Source organism: Salvelinus namaycush, chromosome 16 (genome assembly GCF_016432855.1).
Source record: "Salvelinus namaycush isolate Seneca chromosome 16, SaNama_1.0, whole genome shotgun sequence".
Classification (NCBI taxonomy): domain Eukaryota; kingdom Metazoa; phylum Chordata; class Actinopteri; order Salmoniformes; family Salmonidae; genus Salvelinus; species Salvelinus namaycush.
The window spans coordinates 2,077,005-2,084,103 of NC_052322.1; the positions used below are offsets into that span (position 1 = coordinate 2,077,005).

The 7,099-nt window shown below is 44.2% G+C and overlaps 1 pseudogene; it reads left to right on the plus strand.

Moving 5' to 3' along the window:
• Positions 1 to 2,710: 2,710 nt before the first annotated feature.
• On the plus strand, positions 2,711 to 6,115 carry LOC120060848 (annotated as a pseudogene).
• Positions 6,116 to 7,099: the final 984 nt, after the last annotated feature.

Sequence of the window (7,099 nt, forward strand, 5' to 3'; positions counted from 1 at the left end):
AGGACTAATTTTTTTTAATGTTGGAATAAATTTTATCTGAGAATACATACCGTTTCCCTTCAGCATCTCTGAGTAAAACAAGTTACAGGCAGACACACTGTTCTAATAACCAGCAGCTTAATACTTCCGGGCGTTGCAGGAAGTATTAAGTGAACGCTCATAGTTACCAATCCAGTTCTGTCATTTGAAAGGAAAGCATTGTCGTTAGATGTAACTCAACTAAAAACAGTCAAGCATTACACTGTATAACTTCTGTGTTGATAACATGCAGTTTACAGTACCGTAATTAAACATGACTTGATCCTGTTTTAGGTGGTGGATTGTTTCTTCTTTATTTGACAATATTCTAATAATACAGGGGGTTAGGAAAGAAAACGCTTGGCCTGGGGTCGTTCAGTGGTCTTGTGCTGTGGTGGAATGTCTCCCCATTATGCTTGCACCAATCCAATGCTTTTAAATGCATGAGGTGAAATTAAAGTGTGAACACTTCTGGATGCAGGGTCTCAGAACACAGCCTATTTCTTTCCCCGCTTTCCACGAAATCAATTTGTCCCCCAATCCCTCTTGCCACTAACCCCACAAAATCCACCAACCCTGTAGTCACATGTCCCTAATTCCACCTCCCTCTCACCCCCCACCCACCCCTTCCCTCCATTTCATACCTTAACTACAGACACAGGTAGTCCTGTAGCTGCAGCAGCCTCCGTCACCAGGGCTGAGGACCTCCTTTTCATACCCCGTTCATGATAAGACACAAGGGCCTGATGTTACCCGCTATGAGGTGTCTTCCTACAACAACAAAGATATATGAAATACAGTTTACATACACCTTAGCCAAATACATTTAAACTCAGTTTTTCACAATTCCTGACATTTAATCCTTGTAAAAATTCCCTGTCTTGGTTCAGTTAGGATCACCACTTTATTTTAAGAATGTGAAATGTCCGAATAATAGTAGAGAGAATGATTTATTTCAGCTTTTATTTCTTTCATCACATTCGCAGTGGGTCAGAAGTTTACATACACTCAATTAGTATTTGGTAGCATTGCCTTTAAATTGTTTAACTTGGGTCAAACATTTCAGGTAGCCTTCCACAAGCTTCCTACAATACATTTTCTGTAGGATAGAGGTCAGGGCTTTGTTATGGCCACTCCAATACCTTGACTTTGTTGTCCTTAAGCCATTTTGCCACAACTTTGGAAGTATGCTTGGGGTCATTGTCCATTTGGAAGACCCATTTGTGACCAAGCTTTAACTTCCTGACTGATGTCTTGAGATGTTGCTTCAATATATCCACATAATGTTCCTTCCTCATGTTGCCATCTATTTTGTGAAGTGCACCAGTCCCTCCTGCAGCAAAGCACCCCCACAAAATGATGCTGCCACCCCCGTGCTTCACGGTTGGGATGGTGTTCTTCAGCTTGCTAGCCCCCCCCTTTTTCCTCCAAACATAACGATGGTCATTATGGTCAAACAGTTCTATTTTTGTTTCATCAGACCAGAGGACATTTCTACAAAAAGTATAATCTTTGTCCCAATTTGCAGTTACAAACTGTAGTCTGGCTTTTTTATGTGGTTTTGGAGCAGTGGCTTCTTCCTTGCTGAGCAGCCTTTCAGGTTATATCGATATAGGACTCATTTTACTGTGGATATAGATCGTTTTGTACCTGTTTCCTCCAGCATCTTCACAAGGTCCTTTGCTGTTGTCAAAAAGAAAGGAGGACCAAGGCCTTTATTAAAATGCCTTTATTTGTATGGCATGTTCAATAGAAACAAAGTTTTAAAAAGTCTGACAGGTCTTCATTGCCTGGAACACCTTGTAGAACATGTAGAACACCTTGCACTGTGGACATTCCAATCTATAGATGACATGAGTGGTTTTGCAGTTAATGAAATGCTTGAGGTAATACTCCATTTTAGAAGCTGTGTTAACAAAATACTTTTTCTGTGCAATATTTCTGGAATGGTTTCACTGGTTACATTTAAAAGAGCCCCTGGGTTTGTGGTCAAGCCAAGTTTTTTGAGAGTCACCAGGAAGATAGCTGTGGACTAATTTGTCATTTAGGGTAGGACATCTCTTAAAGCTTATGACTGGTGGTTCAGGAAAGACTTGGCGTAGTAGCGTATCACTTTGGATGATTCCCCAATTACTTTTAATGATTATTTTAATGTTCTCTGCTTCAGTGCTGTATTTTGTAACAAAATACACTCTCTGATGTATCACGAGGCACTCCCCTTCGCAACAAGTTCTCTCTGTCACGTAATCCAGCCCTTATACCTGCATCTTTCAGGACCTGAACGCTGTAGCCCCGATTCAAGAAGCGATTCTCCAATTCAGCAGATTTGACACTGTAGTCTGTTTCCTGATCACAAATTCTGCGGACTCTTTGGAATTGGCCGTATGGAATGTTCTCTTTTAGCCTTTTGGGGTGAAAGCTGTCTGCCCTCAGAATGGTATTCCCATCTGTAGGCTTCCTAAAGATTGATGTGTGCAAACAACCTTTGTCATTTTTACTGATGTCGAGGTCCAAAAAAATTATGTTATCCTTGCTGTACTCCATAGTTAGTTTGATGTTAGGGTTAATGCTGTTAAGGTATTGGTGGAAGGAAATAAGTTCATCTTCTGAGCCGGACCAAAACAGGCAAACATCAATATAGCATCCCCACCATATAATCCGGTCAAAGAAATGGTTATTAGAAGGATCCAAAATGAAGTCATTTACCCATTTACCCAAGTACAAACCAGCGTAGGATGGGCTGTAGCAAGCTCCCATGGCACATCCTTTGACCTGTTTAAAAATACAGTCCTGAAAGATAAAGATGTTATGATTAAGAGTTCATTCAGTCAGTGATACAATGAATTCTGTAGGAGGCATCTGTTTCAGGCTGGGTACTCAAGAAATGGTGCATAGCTGCCAATCCTTGTTGATGTTCAATGGTGGTGTATAGAGACTCCACATCCATGGTGACTAAAAAGGAAGCAGTACCTGTCCTTTGCTGTTGTTCTGGGATTGATTTGCAATTTTCACACCAAAGTACGTTCATCTCTAGGAGACAGAACTCGTCTCCTTCCTGAGCAGAATGACGGCTGCGTGGTCCCATGGTGTTTATACTTGCGTACTATTGTTTGTACAGATGAACGTGGTACCTTCAGGCATTTGGAAATTGCTCCCAAGGATGAACCAGACTTGTGGAGGTCTACAATTTTTTTTCTGAGGTCTTGGCTGATTTATTCTGATTTTCCCATGATGTCAAGCAAAGAGGCACTGAGTTTGAAGGTAGGCCTTGGAATACATCTACAGGTACACCTCCAATGGACTCAAATGATGTCAATTAGCCTATCAGAAGCTTCTAAAGCCATGACATAATTTTCTGGAATTTTCCAAGACGTTTAAAGGCACAGTCAACTTAGTGTATGTAAACTTCTGACCCACTGGAATTGTGATACAGTGAATTATAGGTGAAATAATCTGTCTGTAAACAATTGTTGGAAAAATTACTTGTGTCATGCACAAAGTAGTTGTCCTAACCGACTTGCTAAAACTATAATTTGTTAACAAAACATTTGTGGAGTGGTTGAAAAACTAGTTTTAATGACTCCAACCTAACTTCCGACTTCCAACTGTATCTCTATGCCTACTGTACTGTGTATAGCCCAGACCGAGACTGACCCTTAGCCCTACATCCTAGGAACTTGATAATGATCAGAAAAGTCAGACAACAACAACTCTTAGTATTTCTGGTATGAACACAAACATGGGTCACCACCAACCGACCCTCCTGCTCTCTCTTTCCTCCACCCATCAGACTGGCGGTGAGGAGCACCCATTTTCTGCAGCTGTGCTCAGGGCTGGACTCCAGGCTGCGCCCTCTGGTCTACACCATCCCGCTACTGGGCCAAACAGAAGCAGCTGGCTGGTGAGTGATCTTCACAGCATCCTGTATGAGAGACTAACATCTTAGATGTCATACCATTTTGAACTGTATTCAGTAGGGGGCAGCAGAACCTTGCTGCCAATCTTGAACCTTTTTGTCAACAGACGATACGGTATTATGCTGCTTTGTGTCACATGCTTGGAATGACGGTTCTCTCGCTATGGTGTTTCTCCCATAGGGCATCTCAGTGGTGCGGGACCCTTGCTGAATAACTATGCTTTGACCTTGCTGGTGATCTATCTGCAGAAGTGTGACCCTCCTGTTCTCCCCACATTGGACCAGCTGAATGACATGGCCTGTTATGTACTTCTTCTGGTCTGCACCGCTTCCAAGCTCAACAAATATCACACGCATGCTGATAACACACATCTCCTCTCAAGCCATTTCTATTTAGCATGTGCAGGACTTGTATTACTGTTAGGACTTGTGTTTATGTAGTCCATGTTGTACCCTATATTAACCCATGCAGTCCCCTATATGGCAGAAAATAGGTTTAACCTGAGGATGTGTATAGTTTTGTGCCTAGTGAATTCAATTATTATTTGTATTGATGTGTTTTTTTCCACTGTGCTCCTCTATTCCTCTAAGATGAGGAGGAAGAGTATGTTATTGAAGGCTGGAACTGCACTTTCCCCAGTGAGCCCATTGCTGTGCCCTCCAGCAAGAACACCCAGGATCTGGGCAAATTACACCAAAAATTGCATGAAAAATACATCCAACCACGCAGAAGAAAAGGACGGTCAGCGTTACGAGAGAAATTCAGGATATCAGTAGTAGAATTGAAGGTGCTATTTGGTTTAGAGAAAAACATAGAAGGAAAAGTAAGGCACTCTTCATGAAAGTAATGAAAATACCTTAGTTGTATTGGCAGGTACAATATTACATCTGTTTTTATACCAATTAGGGAGTAATGGTGAAGTTGATGTATTATTTACAGGTTATCATCTTACCCAACTGGCTCTAAGTACATCTTCGGTATAACACCCTCAGCTGTTTTCACATCATTTATTCATTTTGGGCTGATCAATAGCTTGAGGCTTTCCTTTGTTTTTCTCTGTAGGTTCCCTGCTGTCAGACTTTCCTTCTATACCCAGTTTGTCTTTGCCAGCTCTGTCAGCTCCATCAGGGAGGGCTGTTCACTCCCCATCACCAGCTTTCTTAGCCGAGACAAGGTAAAGCGGGAAGGGGAGGCAACGGAGCAGGAGAGGACCTCAGACCCTAAGCTTGGCCCCATCAATGTGCTGGACCCCTTCGAGCTGAGCAACAATGTGGCGGGCAACCTAACGGAGCACAGCCAGAGGAGCTTTCAGAGGGTGTGCCAGGAGGCACAGAAGTACTGCTGCAGCCTGCAGCACGAGCCCAAGTCAACCAAAGGCAAGGTGTGGGTCCTGGTGCGCCTTTTCACCCCTGGGACAAGGATCCTCACCTCCACCACCACAAGGGTGGCGGAGCAGGCACTAGCCACCAGCATCCCCTTCAAGGCTTCTTCGCTCTCCGAGGCGGTCCGCAGCCATCTGCACTCTCCCGGGGACGGCTTCTGCCTGCTCTGGTTCCAGAGGGTGTGCTCTGCAGTGGAGGGGCTGTTTCAGGGAGTGCTCAAGTGCAGCCTGATTAACACAGGCATGCAGGAAAGCACTGGAGCTGAGGGAATGGATACTGCAAATCAACAACAACCACGGTGAGGACGCCAACCGCTGTGCCTCCTCAAGCAGTGACTGCAGCCCCCAGAGCAAGGCCACACCGGGAGCCAAGAGAGCGCTGCTGTCCTCTGAGAGCAGCGATGCCTCCATGTCCCTGCAGGGCTGGACAGTTACAGCGGGAATCAGCCCAGGTCTCCACACTGGACCTATGTCCAGAGGCACAGGGTGTGAGCGGGCCGGCGGGAGGTGAGAGCTGTTTAAAGGGGCGATGAACATGGACTCCAAGCCCCCTCTGGCCCCTTCTGACTCCAGGCCCCATCTCTCCAGCAGTGTGGAGCTGGAGACCCAGCACATAGTGGACAAGGAGCCACTGGAGTTACAGGTTCAGGCCCAGGTGGTGGGCGGCACAGAGAGCACCAAGGCCGTGATCATGTTTCGCCCCTCTGCTGATGGCGCCGGACTGTACCAGGACTTCTTTCACTTCCTAGAAATGTTCCTGCCCAAGATGGCTGACACACTGATGGGGAAGACTGGGTAGAAGGTGGCAGATGTTTTGTTGTGTGTTCTGATAATCACATTTTTCTTTTTCGAAAAGTGGAAGAGATAGTGGGTGAATCTGGACAATTACTAACTTTGTTTTCATATGACAGATTTTTGTTGGGTAAAACGTTAGGAAATTGATGTCTCTTTTTGAAAACCGACCCGACCAAGAAAGCTCTGAATTGTAATGAAAGAGCTTGTATTTATAGAGCAATTAAAAAGATTGTAAATATTGATTGTATGCTGTCACGCTGTTCAGTTAGTTCTTTTTATATCTTGGAGTAGGGCTGGCACGTTTTATTTGAAGTGCCCTGCAGAAGTGCACTCCTTTGCATTGTTTCAGTGAGTTGTTTGATTTCACCTCTGTTTTAAAGGATGACCCTCTTATGATTATTTTTTAAAGGGAATTAATGTAAGTAGTGGATATTGCCTCTGCCCACAACCACCATTAACTGAAGCTATTGTAAACCGTTCTCAACAGTTGGAATTAAACAAACAAAATATTTATCAAGCAATAGGACAACTTTGATCTTTTTTGTTCATAAGCCAACTTTTGCAGTTTGACTTAGCAGCTTTGTGCCATGGAATATGTCCAATGTTTTACTATTGTAGAAGCTCCCATGTCCATAAGTCACAATGGTAGGCTATCAACATGAAGTCTCCAGGAGGGCTTGCCTGTTTATATTACTCAGGTCAGAATGACATGGTGCATGTGTCATTTGACCCTCTGTCCACCATTGAAACAGCCTGGTAGACACCGGTCTGAATCACGCTCTCTCTGTCTGTATGCTTTGCTGCCAGGGGACCTGTGTTTACTGGTCTAGTCCAGATAGTCCGCTCGTACGACTGAGGGAAACGACTGCAATTACTCTGGCAGACACGCTGCTTTATTAGCGAACCAGGAGCCATAGCTCAGGGAAACAGAGATAGCTCACAACCCCGTGCTCAGATGAACAGTGTGCATTTCATCTTTCGGACAAAT